This window comes from Limulus polyphemus, unplaced genomic scaffold (genome assembly GCF_000517525.1).
Source record: "Limulus polyphemus unplaced genomic scaffold, Limulus_polyphemus-2.1.2 Scaffold291, whole genome shotgun sequence".
Lineage (NCBI taxonomy): Eukaryota > Metazoa > Arthropoda > Merostomata > Xiphosura > Limulidae > Limulus > Limulus polyphemus.
This window is the reverse complement of record NW_013665901.1, coordinates 435,417-454,837: the sequence shown is the minus strand read 5'-3', so window position 1 is coordinate 454,837 and position 19,421 is coordinate 435,417.

Genomic DNA, 19,421 nt, shown 5'->3' with positions numbered 1-19,421 from the left:
TGACGGTCAATCCCACTATTCGTTGGTAAAAGAGTAGCCCAAGAGTTGGCGGTGGGTGGTGATGACTAGCTGCCTTCCCTCTAGTACATCACTAGAAAATTAGGGACCTAGATATGAAGACAAGAATGAGGGACAATAGAGCATCGATTTACAAAACATAAGGCTCACTAAGACATAAAGGCACGGCACCTGGTGGGTGCTGAAGCAAAGAACATAGCTTTACAGTATATGTAAAAATAGTTGCGTAGGTTGTAAAGGTTGAATGGGGTTAATAGACAATGTCTGGATTAGAAATGTGATTTGGATAAAGGCGTTTGCTCATAGTTTAAAACATCGATGCTGATTAGAATTGAGTATTTTTAGAGCAGTATCCTTGGCCAAAGATCAATGGTTCTACTTTTGAGTAGATGAGAACACGATAAATCAATACCAAGGAACACCTGTCTGCTTCCCAGGATGTTGAAGAGAGTAACTGTAGGATATTTAATACCTTTGTACACTTAAATTTCAACTACTTAACATGAAAAATAATACTCAGCTTACTATCGAAAAGGGGATTTTTTCTCTCACCACAGGTATCAGAGTTTTGTGTTTCGGTGAAAACCCTATTGGCAGTTAAGATGCATACAGGTAGTTTTGAATGTATGGAATCAAAATCCATTTGTAGTAGTCCACTTTTTTACTTGATTAAGAGTCATTAAATGATAAACACCATAATAATGACTGATAGGAAATCTGAAAGTAATGAACATTGAAACAGTTTTCAATAAAGGAGAACGTTGTTGTGTAATAGCTTTAATTTTAAAAGAAGAAAGTGTGGCCATCGTGTACAAAGACTCGAGGAATGGCAAGGTGAAAGATTTGTACAAATAAATACTTATCCTTTTTAAAGTATTACCAATAAAATGGTTAAATATCCACAAGACCTATAAAGAAGAACGTCCCTCAAGATATCATACTCCCATGTGGTATCATATATATCTCTCTTCCATTTCAAATACATAGAGACCGGTACTCCTATTTTACAAATGCCTCTCAAATAGATATTTCAAGTGTAATAAGATGTTAAGTCGCGCATTTTTCTCTTCAAAAGCCACAGTACAAAGGAGATTCATATTTTATAGAGTCCAAACAAAATGAGCATTAATCACCCTTTTCTTTACCTTACAAAGTCAGATAGTCAAGCCAATGGGCATATGATTAGTTGAATTCTTAGGACTCTTTCAAGGCTATAGAAAATTATCATAAAAATGATAGAAGAATAGAGAAATGTTAAAGTAACCTCTATTTAAAAATCAGTTTAACTTTCATGAGTTATATGTTGTCATTAAACATAGGTAAGGGAACCATGACAGGATGTTTTGCAGTGACCAGAATGACAATGGCACTCCAAGCCTTGTTCTGAGCAAAAAGAGATGCTGGTAGTCAGAAAGCTATCACGATTAAGAATAAAGAACAAAATATTTGAATATTTGAGGTTTAGAGAATAGTACCTAAAGTTGCATGGGCTATATAATAAGTCCAAAATTGAAGAAGCATTTATAGACTATTGCCAAACCATGGTAGAATGAAGTTCTGAATGAACAGTTAAGATATATTATACCTTTGAAGGTTAATGAGTTTAGCCCACTCTTTAACAAATCTGTAAATGATCACGATCACGTGGATATTTGTCTAATGCCCAAAGAAAGAATGGAAGTAGACAAGGTAAGTAAATGAATTGGTCAGTCACAGTGAAAATCTAGCTCTGTATATTGAAGTATTTCATGGTACCAGAATTTAAAGAGGAGGGATGAACCGAGAATAGTCACCCAATATACCGACTCCTTTTATTGGCATTATCATTCTAAAGGTGACACAATAAGATGGTAACTGATATGTGAGATTATCGAGATACACCTTACTAATATCTTCCTCTAGTGACACATATGAGAAACAAACTGTAATTACACAGTCAATGGAGAGGCGGGTAACAATATTCTACAATGGCATATTAATTTATACAGACATGAATGGAGCATGATGGCTTTTAAGCATCAACACACCCCAATGAACGTGACCGGTGTATACCTTATCCTTTGCATCAAGAACAGATGCTGAATAGACTAAGCATTAGTAAATTTGGAGAAGGTTTCTTGACTGTAGGGAGATAAATTTGATTAATATTGATAAGGTGTTTGGTGTCATCTAGATAAGAAGAAAAACCTCAATACTTTTCCTCAATCAATATGGTCATAAAACTTCAGGTGTCCAGAAGGATAGCTTACAGAGTTTTTATATTTATGAACAAATGTATAAGTCTAGTACATGACAGACACTGGTTTCATGGTACTTACTACCAGGATTGAGTACGAGTAAGGGAAAAATGATAGAAAGTTTTGGAGTGATATTAATGTTGGCATTGGGAATGCTTGATTAGGTTTGGAACATAAGGATGGACAAACAATTCAAACGTCCTGCTTTTGCATTGACAAAGGGAAGTGTTAAGTAAACATTGGAATAAGGAGTATTGTTTGCTTATAATTTCTTTTTTTTTCTAACTGAGATCTATTTGACAGATGAATCTCCTTGGTCCTGCAGCATTGCAGGAATGTGTGCTTCAGAGATGCCGGACAGACTGGATATGTTGATTATTTATTTGTTCTTAGCCCTAAGTGTTTCAACAAGTTGATCTCCTGATGTAAATTTTTAACAGACCTAAAGAATCAGCAGGTTCCTCTAAGCCCCTTCTGAATGTAGAATAGTGAACATTTTCCCAAAATATGTGTCATATAGGAGATAATTAATAAAAATCTAGGCAAAGGTTCTTGAAAAGAAGAATATAGTAACAATTCATGAATGGTATCTTTGGTTTAGGGCCTTTTTCAGTTCCCATTCAAGGTTTCGACAGAGACGTAAAAGTGACATTGCAATAACAAAATAATTTTGTTGGTACTGTACCAAAACACCAGTTAGAGGACAAGTCCAATGTATGTACTTAATTGACCCACATTGCTATTGACTAGTCAATTGACCTTTAAAAGTTCACCTCAGAGTCATCTGTCTCCAGAAATTCAAGGCCAAAACAGTTGTGTCTACCCAGGGAATACTTAAACTAGATGACACTCAGCTGCCATGATCTTTTCCTCAACTTTACAGGTCATCACACATATGAATAATGTAGGTGATTATTTGAATCCTCGAGAAAGTAATCTGCAGAAATAGAAATTCCTCTGGAAGGTCCTTATTAAAAGGTCTACTATGAAAAATTATTTGTAATGACAGAACAGTAAGTCTCTCTAAAGGTGGTTAGGGCACTTGACACACAGTTCGAATCCCTATCCCACCAAATATGTTCGCCTTTTCAGCCGTGGGAGCGTTATCATGTGACGGTCAATCCCACTATTCTTTGGTAAAAGAGTAGCCCAAGGGTTGGCGGTGGGTGGTGATGACTAGCTGCCTTCCCTCTAGTCTTACACTGCTAAATTAGGGACGGCTAGCGCAGATAGCCCTCGTGTAGCTTTGCGCGAAATTCAAACAAACCAAACTAAATATATTTTGTTTTGAAATATTGTAACTGGACACTGTTACATTTTAGTAATGAAAGTATTTAATTATACCTCATAATGTTTTGAAGTAGCTTCTGGTTTATGCACCTAAAATATGTATTTACACTTTCTTTCCTGTTTAGCTTCTAGAATGCAAAAATATTATTAAAAAACATAAAACAATAAGCTCCAGAAGCTCCCCCCCCCCTGTATGAAGGCTTATAACGTTAAAAACGGGGTTTTGGATACCCATGGTGGGCGCATCACAGCTTGGAAGGGTTGTTAATAAAAATGCGTATGTGTTTAAAATAATGTATTTATATTCTTATATTAAATTAACCAATGAACTTGGTGTTCTCCAAAATACCTTCCATGTTTATGGCAAACAATTCAATAAATCTCTAGATAACAATTGAGGAAATATATGTATACTCCTAAATTATTATGAGAAGTTTTGTCCTGAATGAAAATTAGTAAGTGGATCTGTAATTGTGTTTTGAATCTCTGACTGGGTCCTCATCTTTAGTATTGTACATTACACAGAAAAATATAGGATTATTTAAAATTTGTAAAACCTTAACTACAACAAAAGAAAGTCAGTTATAACCCTCAGTTTATTATTATGAAAGTAAATGATCTCTTGATCAGTTCTTTGATATGAAATAGAAATAATTCGTAATTCAGTTTATACTACATAGATATCTCTCACGATTATTTCGACTCAGTTGCCACTTTGAAATGTATCACATAATTTAAAGAGCTTCATATTATTCATAAACGATTAGAACTCGCAAAAGATATTTGGATATTTCACAAATATAAAAAGGCCTTGAATACATGGAAGACAGTCATTTACAGTCTGCTGCTGTGAATTGTCTCTGTGCATCTAAAAGTGTTTCCAAATTAATGATACAGGTATTCAAACAATAGACAATATAGATTACAGAAGATTTTAAAAAATGGTGACTCACCACATTGTTACATTCTGAATGGCCACGTCCAGAGATGCTCTATCTGAAAGCAACGCATCTTCACAATGGTACTGCAACAAAGATTCTATTGAAAGAGGCCCCGCTGTAAAGCTGTCATGTCCAAAGCATAAAGCTTATCATTTGTCCCTGCTGGCTTCCCATCTACTATATAAGAATAATGGTTTCCCAGCACCCATTTCAACAGCCCAATCGTACAGAAATCCATAGGTGCTGCATCCGCGGCTTGACTGGTATATCTTTATACGGAGTAGCATTAAAAAACATTTTGTTCTCTAGCTGCTTCAGATATGTGACAGTTGAACGGGATGTACGACTGGAAGCTTTATTTTGGTGAACTCAAAAGTTCTTGATTTCATTTCCAGATGGAGATCGTTCTTTATTATGTTTTGTGCTATCATTTGAGTAACACGGACATATTTTCGTATTTTTGAATTCTCAACTGTTACAAAAAACACACACTGCTTATCATGGCTGGGTTATGATTTGCAACAGGACTTTTTCTGGATGGTCCTGGAGTCTCAAGCTGATCTATATTATTTTATTTTGAACCCAACTGTATGATCTCAGTGTATGAATATTTGCATCAGGAAGGGGATGTTAAAGTTTTTCAAAAGGCAAACAGTTTTTGGTTGAATCACAATAACTATTAAATGCCAGTAAGGTCAAAATAATGATACGTTCCATTCCGTCATGACTTACTGATTTGCATATTCAAAACCATCTTAATACAACATATTCTACCCTCTGTATAATCTATATCATAAACATGCAATTCGTATTTATGAATTCCGCCTCCCTGCAACCATACATTAACTATTCGAAGATTGAATCAGGTGTTTGCCGCCACAACCAGATGTAATGTCAATAATTAGACAGTTAAAAACAGACTTAACAAGACTGGTGAATCCCACTCACAGCAAGGCAAAAAATAGTGATTTCTGCCACAAATATTATGAAGTCCATTGTTGTTTTCTGCAGAGAATTTTTCACTCTGTCATTGTAATCCATGTATGCATGTTAACTTATTTCTTTGTTTTTGGAGTATCCATTTAAATACATTAGTAGAATAATTTTTTAACAATTACTTTGTCACTTATTTTGCTATATTATCAAACTTAAAATAATATTTCTTCTCATAACACAGGTGTGTAAACATCGTGTTATACACCTTTGGAATATTTATACCATAAACTCTTCCCTTCAATAACTTTTATTTAAACTTCAGATTCAGAATTTAGAATTGTTTATAGCTTTGCTTAGAAACTAGATGTGTAGGCTCTATAACTGGTACCAATCTGGATTGCCTTTGCTATCTCAGAGGGCAGTTGGATTTTGATATCTCATGCTTCACAGTTACATGATGTGGTAGAGCTGTCTGTATCAGTGTCTAATTAGTAGAAGTAATGTCATTTTAAGAGTTCAGAGATCAAAAATTGATCAGATGTTGTATACCTAGAATTTTTTTTCTCATAGATCTCACAGGGTGTTACTTATTTCTACAATGTTTGTTTTGCCTATAAGTTATCTCTCATCTCAGTTTAGTTTTACATTGCAATTTTAGCCTCTAAACTCTTTTTTTCTTAGTGTTAGCAAATTACTTTCTGTTCTCAATTACAGTTTGAATTGTGCTACAATATATTGAGTTTACTTTATTTCTTTATTGCCTGACTTACAGTAATAACTTTTAATAAAAGTGAAAATGTTTGCTTAATGGAAATCTGTAGCTTTTGTTTCTTGGTCACAAGTGGAACGATTATTGTTATCTTCTTTTTCTTGATGAGGAAGCAAAAGATAAGGAAAACTAGAGAGACACTCAGTAAAACGTATACCTCCGCCACGCAGCGTTGATGATATTCGGCCCTCAAAAAATACAAAAATGTGTCCGTATATCCGTCGTTTCATCAAAATCTGATAATTTTTGACTAAGTTATAGAGCAAAAATACTGTAAAAAATCGGTCCCCATGTTAACAGATAGGGATTGTTTGGATTTTATTGACATTTGACCTTGACACTCCAAAAACTAACACTTCTAAGTTGGGGCATAGTCCAAATGAATACCAACTTTCGTCAAAATCCACTCAGCCATTTTTGAGAAAACTTGCTGACACACACACATACAGGGGAAGAGGAACGTCACAAAAATAATACACAGGTGGACATTGATTTGAACTAGGGAAAGCAGCTGGTTTGGCATCTGTAGCAGGTATATTAGTAAAAGAAATGTATTCTATATTTTTTAATGCTTAATGCTCCTCACAGCCTCTAGAGGGCATAAATATGATCTTAATTGAAACTGAGAATGATTTTTAGGAGTGGATGGAGAAGCTATTGAAAAGGGTGATTTTGTGGACAATTTTTAGTATTCATGTTGCAGTATCTGAACCACTCTATGCATATATCATCGTAGAATGTTTCTTTAACTGATACTATAAGGAAAGTTTCTTTTTATCGGGTTGATTAGTAGAGTATAAACTGAGAGAAAATTAATTTAGTTTGATATATGTGGTTACTCAGCTTACATCAAAGGGCTACTTTTTATGATGCATTATAATTTGCCATATTGTCCCATCCCTACTTGTTTTTGTTTCATTTTATACCACGTATATAAACCAATAAACAATCCCCTTAAAAACCACCAAACAGGTCATTAAATGGAACTGAACTGAAATATGTTTTCTCTGAATTAATTATTTTCTTTTCCACTTCCATACGTGCAATTCCAAAGTGAGATTTTATCTTCAACATTCTTAAAACAAGCCTAACATTCTGCACATAATATTAAATTAGAACCCAAAATATTCGTTTAGATTATTAGAAACATACAGTAAAGAAAGTTATACGACTCGTAGTCTTTTTTCTTTACGTAATGTTGGCTTGCTTGTAACATTTTGTTGTTAAAGTTGTTTATAAAATATTTCATTTTTTCGTTTTGTTTTTTTTGTTTATTTTAACAATCTCATTCTGTTTATTCTTTTCTTTTCCATTTCTAAGCACACAACATTACTTGTAGTAAATATTGGCCGCCATGTTTTTCTAATCTATTTATACTTGTTAAATAAATGATCCGGACTCGAGCCAAGCTAAAAATCAATTTCTGTAGTTTATTACCTTGCAGTGTCGACAGTTGGAGGTGAAAAGAAGGTTACTTCGTATAATATACCTCATATATCACCTAGACAGTGCAAATATCGGATTTTTAACATCCAATCTCATTGCAGAGATTGGAATTTTCAAAAACCTTGATTACAAAATTTAGCTGTTTAATATGAAATATCCACTGTGGCTTACTAATAAATCAATACGTTTTAAATTAACGAAATCCCACAAGACAGTCAAGAAATTTGCTTATACCTCAATAAAAACACTCTTACGGTAATAATGCAAATAAAACCCATGACAGTAATATGATCAAATGGATGTAAATTGTTAACCAAAGTAACTTTGGCCATTTTCTTTTATAAAGCAGAAACGTTATCACGCTTTTTTAAAGACGTAATTACATTAACGAATCTTTCCTCAAACTTTCACACATCTGTGCTAAAGACATCTAAGCATTTAAGTAGAAATTGTCGGTAATATTACCGCCTCGAATTATGCGTAACTTTAATGTTAATTATATCTGGCTCCTTATGCACGTGATGATGGTGATGCATGCATACATGATTTTATAAAGTTGTTTACTGTGTACAGCACTTTCCTTACACGTGACCGTCTTATTGAATTATACATTTCCATATTAACAGCACAAACACTGAAAGAACAATAAAAAATAAGCTTTTATTTTATTTTGACGCTGACAGTGAGGTCTTTATTATATATATTTATTTATTACGATATTTTTATACAGCATCGATTAGGTCTTTGTTATATGACAACCTTACGACGCGGCGGTATTTTGCAATGGAAACTACGCTGCAGGGCTATTGTCAAGATGCACAGTCATCAGCAATAGAGCATGATCGGATGTGGCAACAGGGACTGCAGTGACGTGATGAAGCTCCGAAATAGGATTTAATATAACGTACTCAACTTTTATTATAATTACCAAATATTTTCTACATTTCCTCTGTCTTAGATGTCATCAAATTATTTACATTGTATGCTTAACTCCATCGAGTGAGTGCGACTCTGTGAATCACAAATCTCTAATTATTGATCATAACTAGAAATATAAACTATAAATGCTACTCACAACGCTTAAGTTCTAATTATTGTAAACTAGAACTTTAAAGCGTCTTGTAACTAGTACTCCCCGGTGGCTCGGCAGTAAATCTCACAGCTTACAAAGCTAAAATTTGTGTTTCGATACCCGCTGTGGGCAGAGCACAGATAGCTAAATGTGTAGCTCTATTCTTAATAACAAACAAACAGTCTTGTCACTGGTGGAGCCTACAAAGTGTCTTACAGGACCTAGTAAAGAGGCCTGATATTTTTCCTATTTAAGTGATGAATAACAGGCTCACTAAATCTATACCTTAAACAAAGAAGTCATGGCTCTGAACATTAAAAAACACACAGAGCGAAAGTTAAAAAAATGTAGTAAACAAAAGAACATCGATAGCACAGTTTTCGATAAAAATCAGAGTGAAAATGTCAGGAGCAGACAGGCACGTTCAACCCTTTTCCCCCTACGAATAACAACAATGACAGAGTTGAATTCACTGCAATATGTATTGGTTGCCACCTTTTTAAGTTAAGTGGAAACTAGTGATATTTCTCTATAATTGAAAAACAACGACGACAACAACGATAAACAGTAAACAGCTAAAATTATATGACGAAAGTATGTACACGTTTTGTTAGTCGCTGTTCTCCCTCAACAGACTTTACGTTCTAGATTACACTATGTATAAATATTCTTACTGAAATGCTTCTTCGTAGTATCGTGTGTTATTTTATTGCCATTAATCGTTTTGCGTTAATCCTGGAAAAAAAGAATGGTGGGTGCTGAAAAGTGTAAATAATTATTCACACTTCAGCACTTTATTCGCTAAGCTTGGAACGTATGTTGTGAATAAAACTTAATTGTAGAACTTGACAAAGTAACTTTTACAGAACAACGGAATATCACGACTTAGGTTGTGAAGACATTGTATCACCAATGAATTTACAGTTGGCTCCAAGCTAAAGAAAGACGTTTATGCATAGATACATGTATAGGTAGTATATACTGTATGTCATTGGTAGTTCACGTGGCGTGCTTCTTAGAATTTATGGTATATAGTTTGTAGAGTTTCAACTGTTTACACTATTTTACACTGTTTACACTCTAAAGAGAAGTTCAGAGTTAAACACGTTTTTGTAGTTGTTCTTAGAATTTTACAAAAATGATATTTGATAGTCTGGTTCAGAGTTGTATAAAAATAACACTTATACACGTTAATCGTGGTAGGAGATGTTTAATTAGTGATATCCTCGAATTCCACCAAGAACTTGAACATCAGTAGTTAGAGAGGATACCACGCAACACGCCACCAGAGGACGCCACACGTGTATTGACCTTACGTGACAATGATGTCACCAGAGAGCGTGCGTTGCTAGGCTGCCATGAGAAGAGAACATGACGTCATAGTTCCACAACGTGTAACCAGCGAGAACTGGCACCAGGAACTTGAAAATCTGATGTTGTTTTTTTTCAAATAAATCAACGCTTAAACAATATTTCTAGAAATCATTTAAATAAACTTTACGACTTTTGCACTGTAATAATTCAACTTTCTTGAGATTTTACTAGCGTCTACGGTATTAAGTTGAAACATAGGCAAGTTCTACAGTAACAGCCTTTTAAATTGTATTCAAACCATAAGCTTACATAAATGCTTGATTTCTTATAACTCTAGGATTCGAGGTTCTATCTCTGCAGTGAACCCAGAGCAGTAATCCCAACTGTAAATCCAAGGGTTCATAGTTTACCTTTCGTTGTCGCAAAAAAAGGAAGAGAAAACAATAAAAAACAAGATATGCTAGACTTTTATGGCCGCGGGTGTGTTATAATAATGGTGATCAAATCCACCTATTGATTCAGACAAGAATACCACAAAAGGTGGTGGTATGTGCTGTTGGCTGCTTTTCCTCTAGTCTATCAGTTACAAATTATGGATACCTATTCGCAGAAAATAGCTCTTGTGAAGCATTGAGCAAAAATACTAAAACAAACCCATAAAAAACTCTTGTGAAGCACCGAGAAAAAATCTAAAACAAAAAAACTCATTTTTTATATGATCTTTGAGTGACTGACAACTTTTTATTTTCCACACAGAAAGACCATTTGAAGCCCATTATAGTAATTTCTTCATATCACCAGCAACATCTAAAAAATGTGATGGAGTAATTATTAGCTCAGTTTTAAGATTTTTTATATAGCGCTGCAGAGATTATACATTTAAGAAAAACTGGCTAAATTGGAAACTTTGAAAGCTACCTTCAACATTTGGTATTACAATCAGATTATTTATATATTTACTTCTAGGATAAATTAAGTTAATTTTTTTATTTGTGAAACCACCTATTGGGCAAGAAATGACATAGTTGTATTGTTTTTATTTTCAGATACGTTTTTTAACGTATTTTCGTATCTAGAGCCTGCTGATCTCCTGTTACGCACGCTCTCTGCCAGTTTTACAGTAGTGTATGTAATTTTCCAATAGAAGGCTTAATTATTTCAAGTAATACAGTAATACCAAATCTTGGATAAAATCTTTTGAACTTCTCGACATACTTTTTAAAGAGATGAACTTTTTTTAAAAAAAATACAATATTTTCTCTTAGTTGTTGTAGTTGCAGACTATTTTAACATTTGTGCTTATCTCACATTATGGTCTCTGGTGTCCTAAAGTAGTATTTTATAATTTTTTTGAAATAATAATAATAATACACGTTTCAGAAGCAAGTTTTTATCTTGAACATCTACTTATCTTTACACATTGCACGTTTATATATTGAGTTAATGTGTAACTGAAACACAGGTATATTTCTATATTAAAGGAAACTGAGCATGACTCCACAGCTTTCTCAGATGATAGATGATGTACATGTTATTTCGCCATTTTTACAATACATGTCCTTGCTAGCATGATTATTGTTTGAAATTGTCTAGATTGTGGCTGCTGTAAAGACGAGACTAGCTGTGCTACTTAATTCTAATCTAAAAATTGGACAACAGGTTTTGCTGGAGTAGATAAATTAAAGTCATACAACAAGCAAAATCTTACACTACAATGGTAACTACTTCTTAATCGATTAAATTAACTTATTGTTTGTTTATTTTGAATTTCGCGCAAAGCTACACGAAGGCTATCTGCGCTAGCCGTCCCTAATTTAGCAGTGTAAGACTAGAGGGAAACCAGCTAGTCATCACCACCCACCGCCAACTACTCTTTTACCAACGAATAGTGAGATTGACCGTCACATTATAACGGCCCCACAGCTGAAAGGGCGAGCATGTTTGGTGGGACGGGGATTCGAACCGGCGACCGTCAGATTGCGAGTCGTGCGCCCTAACCACCTGTCCATATATTTTAATCATTTTCTAGCTAAAATATGTTAAAGCCCACTAAATTCGTAATTAAAAGTCCCACCCAGTGGCACAGCGGTGTGTCTGCGGACTTACACTATTTAGCTCTTTATATAGAACAACTGATGACTACATGCTACTTAGTTCTTATTTTCTCAAGTAAGAGGTAATAACAATACGTCACTGGTTTTTGTAAGAGCTTACCAACATATATCGTTTGTTCTGTAGCTAATATGTTGCCGAAGTAAGCGCAACAATTGGACAGAACATTTTTTACTTTTCCTGTAGCGAAGATGACCGTTTTTTTTAAAAGAGCTGATGGTTATATATCGCTCAGCTGTTTAATTAAATGACTATATACAACTTAGTTCTTCAGCTAAGAGTTTATACTCACGTGTATCATCAACTCTTTACCTAAAGCTCAAGACATATTTACATGAAACACACGAACAGAGTCGACTGCGATATCTTACAATTCATTCACAGAACAGCGCAGCGAAAACAAACCATTATGAGAATTTCTATGATAAAACGAACCAAAATATTTATGGTCATGATTTATTATCTTCTCACGAGCACGCCAGTTTGTTGTTAAAGTAAATTTGTGAATTTTAACATGTTTTCATACAGTAATAACAATCTAATACTTAGCTTCCGTCATATTCAGGGTTAGCAGTTTTGTTAAATGGGGTTCAGCACTGTTGTAAACAGTCAACTTATTCAAGTTACCTGATTGGTGAAGATAATGCAACGTCAACAATTACGCGATTATAGTAATAAACATGCTTTTAAATGTCAAAAAGAACACTAGTTGCTAGGAGACTGGTATATTATTTCATTCTAGCAAAAAAAGCAACAACGATGTAGTTAATTACATACGTTGATAAGTCAGAATGATACACGAGTTTTGGAACTTTTTAATGATACGTGCTTCAACATTCTTCATTAACCAAAATTTGCTAAGCTTTTGTGTTGTACTAACAAGTTAAAATTACATTTTAATGATAAAAAAGTCTGTTCTTAACATTAATTACCCACTGTTGATTGAATACGGTTGTACAGCTCGTTGCTATTAAAAGTTAGAAGCTAGTTGTTATCGACTTTCAAGCCACTGCTGGCAACGTTAGTGACATGATTAACACGTTCGCTCAATATTGATTTTATAACTTAAGCGAAGGAGAAAGCGTGATATCCAGTCCCTTTGAACGCAAGGATCACTTTTCTATCGATTCTATCACGCCATATATTACGTTTTGCTCCAAACTTGTCCAACTTTGAGAAAATCCACATCAAACACTTTTTTGTAGTCATTTAGAGTGAGTTTCGCTGCTGAAGTCTTTCATACTTACATTTTTATTTATTAGTAGGACGCTGATTACATAATATAATCCTTAGGCATTTCCTGAGACACAGTTTCCAAAATAATTAAAACAAAAAATCATTTGCAGAATCGCTTTAATATTTCGAGTACAGAAGGTTCAGTTTGTTTTTAGCCATCAGATACAACTAGCACATGTAACAAACAAGAGGGAATCCTCAATAGCCGCAGCACTTGAAATTCTTTTTTTGGCAGGATTGGAGTAAATTAATCTTTGAAATCTTTTTTTTTCCCCTTTTATTAGTTATATTTTTGTGCGCCATCAATAACAAGCGTGAAGCGCGCGTACATCCAATTCGATTTTATTACTCATCAGGATCTCTACCAGCCTGTCCTGAAATTGAAACTCTTTTAGGCAGGATTAGAGCAAATTAATCTATGACCTTGGGCGTGTTCAAATACATCAGTCGAAGGGGTTTTATCTTCTGAGTCCAAAACTGTAATCAGATCTGAAATCAGTCAAGAAATGAAATGGAGCTATGATCTAAAATTTGTACTTGAAAAAAAACACCAAAAAACTCAGAGCCATTCTATGAGCCACTATGCTGCAGGTGAAAACCAATGAAATCCATAACTCACGAGATGCTCAGACGAAAAACAATCCCAATTTGTTACTTCAAATTCAACAACTAGACTTTATTACGAAAACTGCTATTACCCAAATTAGAAGGTCTGTTTACGAAGTCCGACGAATGGAAAAGAAAATCTCTATAATCACCAGATAGTAATTACAAAACCTTTGAACTTATGCATTCAGAATTGTTTGTTAGGCAAACAAATTTACCATGTACATATTTTGGCCACTGAAAAAAAAATCATATTGTTATAGCACGAGAACATAATATTTCAAACGAATACCGGATGCTAAGTTATTTGAACATGTAGACATACATTGTATTGCTTGTTTGTTTTAGCGCAAAGCTACACACTTAGGCCAGTGTTCCTCAACCACCGTTTCGCAGATCAGTCCGTTACAACCATCTTGTCGGTCCAGGATTTTGCAAAAAAAAAAAGAAGTAAAAACAAGTAATCAATAAAATGATAGAATATTCACATGCAAATCGTAATGGTTGTTCGATGTATCCTGATAGTTTAGGGAAGCAGCGAACCGGTCCCTGGTGTCGGAAAGGATGAGAAACGCGGGTAATCATCATCTTCTTCTTCCGTAGCTTTTTCCCGTATCTATACGGGGTCGCTATTTTTGGTTGTGGCAGGGTTTTTACGGCCGGATGCCCTTCCCGACGCCAACCATCCCTTAATTTAGCAGTGTAAGACTAGAGGGAAGGCAGCTAGTCATCACCACCCACCGCCAACTCTTGGGCTACTCTTTTACCAACGAATAGTGGGATTGACCGTCACATTATAACGCCCCCACGGCTAAAAGGGCGAGCATGTTTTGGTGGAGTGGGGATGCGAACCCGCGACCCGCAGATTGCGAGGCGAGCGTCCTACCCACCTGGCCCTGCCGGGCCCTAAAAGCGGGTAATCATACCAGAGATTTTAGCGTTGTAAGTCCTTAAACTTACCGCTGAGCCACTGGGAGATGCCACAGACTGATGGTCAACGCAAATTAGCATCATGTTTCTACGTGTTCTTCGAATCTTGCTTTTTTTACTTGAAGTGTAGAAAGCGCTAATACTTTAAGATCATATTTTGTTTTATGCAAGTAATACCGTATTTTTATTAAAAAAATAATTATTGGACACGTAGTGTTAATTCAAGTAACTGGAAAGACAAACTTCAGATATAGGATTTGCGTCTCAATTATCCCCACGTGTATGGGAGGTGGCTGAGTTGCTTTATTGCAAGCTAATAAAATAAATCAATAGTGTAATTTATTTATTTCTATTTTCTAGATTATATTTACCTTGTTATATATAAGGGTGGAAGTTGGAAGGTTATCAGTAGTGTAATTTATTTATTTCTATTTTCTAGATTATATTTACCTTGTTATATATAAGGGTGGAAGTTGGAAGGTTATCAGGAGGGTAATGTTATTTTACTCTTATATTTATTTTTTCGTTGTGGTGATCAGGTATACTTGACTAATTTACATTTCAAGGATGGATAAAACCTATAACCTAAATGTTTGCCCCCTACCCCACTGGCACAGCGGTATGTCTGCGGACTTACAACGCTAGAAACCGGGTTTCGATACCCGTGGTGGGCAGAGCACAGATAGCCCATTGTGTAGCTTTGTGCTTAACTTCAAACAAACAAAACTTTTTTCAACTTTCTATGTGGGGTTACTAACACATCTATAACCAGCAGCGTAGTGTGAGTTGAAGGTATGCTTGGAAGGTTGTTGACCCAGGCCTTATCCTATATTATAGTTTTTCTTCAGTAGCATTATAATTTCGTTAACTTTCTTGAAGTTAATTAAGTAGTTGAGATATCCTCATCGCCTTTTAAGTGTTAATGCCACAATCAACTTCTTCGAAAGTCGTATCTTTTTCAGAATTATCCAACTTTACTTTTTATTTTGTCCTGCCTGATCTAAACTTATTAACCTTAGTTTGCTATGAACTGTGTGGACATGACACACCCACCATTATTTACTATCTTGCAGATACCCCACTGTTTAGCTTCGCGCTAAAACAGCAACAACATTAACAACAATGTACTTGTTGTCTTGGCGACTTCGCACAACGTAAAAAACAACAATATAGCTTTGAAACCTCCCCCCCCCAGTTGCACAGCGGACTTATAATGTTAAAACCCGGATTTCGATACCCGTTGGGGGGGGAGGCACAGTACGGATAGCCTTTGTGTTTAAATAAAAAACAAACAAAAAAAACATTAACATTACGTTGCACTGCGACACTATGTTACAGTTATCAATCGAAATTCAGAGAAGGTACCAATCTCTTTCTTGTGACTTCGATACAAAGTTTAGTTAGTAAAAGTAATAGAAACCGTTACTAAACTTATGGCGGTCAGTCTTTCTTTGTTGGGCGTTTGTATCTCAAGGCACATTCCTTTTGGTGTTCGGAATAAAAATGCGTAAATAAACATAGACAAATAAACAAATCAAGTTTCATGCCCGGCATGGCCAGGTGGTTAGGACTCTCGACTCGCAATCTGCGGGTCGCGGGTTCGAATCCCCGTCACACAAAATATGGTTGCCCTTTCAGCCGTGGAGGCGTTATAATGTGACGGTCAATCCCATTATTCGTTGGTAAAAGAGTAGCCCAAGGGTTGGCGGTGGATGGTGATGACTATCTGCCTTCCCTCTAGTCTTACACTACAAAATTAGGGACGGCTAGCGCAGATATCCCTCGTGTAGCTTTGCGCGAAGCTCATAACAAACAATCAAGTTTTATAGTATCTACTACTTAATGGCGAATACTAAGGTAATCTCGAATATATTGTCTGGTTATCTCAACTTAGATGATAAATTTCATTTTTATTTCCTTTAAAAGTATTTATTGGTCCAGGCATCTTAGATCTTAAAATGCTGTGACCATTATGGTTAAGACGACAAGTTTTAAGTATCTCCTTCTCTTAGTGACCCGTTTATTATTTGTAAGTTTTTTCACGATTTCTCCTTTTCATTAGAAGCAATTGTATTTTCTCACAACTTGCACGTGATGCTAAATCTGATATATATGTGTGTGTGTGCGTGCGTACTACTGTGTGAGTTCTATTTCTAATTAAATTATAATCTAGGTTCATTCGTTCGTTCTATACGTGTGACATTATTTGTTTTTAGCCCAGTCGTTAGGGGTAATATACCATTACTGTTGGAACGTTGTTCAATCGTTTGGCGGTTACTTTGGTAAAAATAATGCGAACTCCAATCTAGGTAATGATGTAAAGGTCTACACTAATAACGTTTAACAGAAATTTTCTTGATTGATAACAAACCTAACTTACTGATAAGATGACAGAAACACTAACTCTCAGTTATCAGGATAACTTTACTCGATCACCAACTCAATCAGTACTTCGTCAATCATCATTGATTATTGTATTTATACTGAACTCTCACTTCTACCAAGTACTCGAAGTTTCTAGATTCTATAGGACTGCTTTATGAACTTTCTAACGTCATCATAATGATTAGCAGTTCCTTCTAGCAAACAACTAAATTATAATATTCTATCCTATCTGTTACCTTTCGTTGTTCATTTGGAGCAGAATCTATTTATTATAGAAACTTAAATACATAAACATATAACGGTAGCGGTCAGAATATACACTTAACATTTGTTATTAAATAAATTTGATTTTACGTCTACCCCTGAAACAAACCACTTGAGATAAGAAGTCAAGACACTCACAATTTTGTATAGAAAGGTGCTATAAAAACACTCCCTAGCTACATGTAGCCTTGTAGAAGTTTCATCATAAACTATTTTTCTGAACTGAACGTGGAATTATCGCAACAGTACGTTTTTCTTTTCTTTTTGTGTGGAATTGATTATGAGAAGAGGATAGCAGAAACACTTATATTTTTCATGGTTCGAGGAAACGCTGCTTTAGACTCAGATGAGTGAATTGACGCCTTAACCCGATATAGCCATACCTTCTGGCGTTCTGATGGGAAAGTGCAGTACGTTCACCTAAAAGTAAAAGAACTTCACCCTTACTTTACTGTGCACTTTGTGAAGCTTTAAGTTCCTATATAATATAAGAGGTATGTGGTAACCATTAAGTCCGATGCAAAGCCTTCTTTAAATAATCTTTGCCATGCTGGAAAGTCTTGATAGCAAGTTGCTTATTTCTCGTCGTGAGCATTCCAGTGCATCTAGACCTTGTCCAGGCTTCTAACAAAGGCCCATCTCTCACGTAGTAAATATATTTTTTGTAATTTTGTTTTCTTTCGTCCGTAGATCGTGGGAACAACTTTTTTTTTACTTTTTGTTTAAATGTTTTTTTACAAGAACAATATATTTATAACTCGTTGGATGACAAGTAGGATCCCTGGAAGGTCAGTCTTTGAGCTTTGGCAGTCCTGTTGTTTAAGTAGTTTTACATCTTGATATGCGTGTGCTGATGTTAGTTTGTCGATAATATTCCCCCATCTTCAGGAGATAATCTTTGAAATTGGAATTGGTGTGCCCCAGATTTTTGCGTCTATGTAAGATTTTACTTTACGAATACCTTTCTTAGGATGTGGCTGACGTACTATTTAGACTTTTACTCATGACAGTACTGCACTGTTGAAAGACCTAAATTACGCCGTGAGCCAAATATATAAGTGGCAGCATGTTTTCACAAATTGCAACAGTGACGTCAAGCCACAGTATTTAATGGTGGGGATAGTAATACTAAGAGACAGAGATTTAAATTTTGGCAGGGTAGGAGTCATCTTCAGTTAAGACAGTCCTATTTTTCTAATAGGATGATTGGCCTTTAGAATGAGTTAACTTCAGATGTGATGGATGAAGTTAACTTAAGGGAATTTAAAGGAAAGCTTGACAAATATTTATACGATACGGACTGGCTTTGAGTTTTTTAACGTTTAATTTAATGTAGTGGATAGAGATGGGCCAGAAGGTTCCTTTTTGTCATTTACTGTTATATTATTTTGCCGCAAAGGTACCCAAACTTGGTATATTATGCCATGCCCCAACTACGTGCTGATATACAGAATAAAGTTTACGTTACGATAACACATTATGAAATCATTCTGCCAGTCGTTCTCAAACAAACTACTTGACTAACGACTTGTAACATTACTGTTAGTACGTGCTTGTTATATTTTCAAAAACTCATAACTGATGGGAAATACTGATCACAACTATTTCTTTCCAAGGATAATCATTCTCAGCCACTTTGTGAAGTTAGAGAAAAGGCGCGTCAAATAACCAAATTTATGACACCTTAAAATGGGATCATGCCAAATTTAGAGTCTAACAAATAGATAAATAAAAAACAACAAATACGTAGCGTAATGGGGGTGGGCATGGTTTCAAATAAGGCCATCTTTCGACATCATTTCGTAAAAAAATATAATAATTAAAGATGGATCTTTCAATTATTCGAGTTCAATTTCTGAATCATT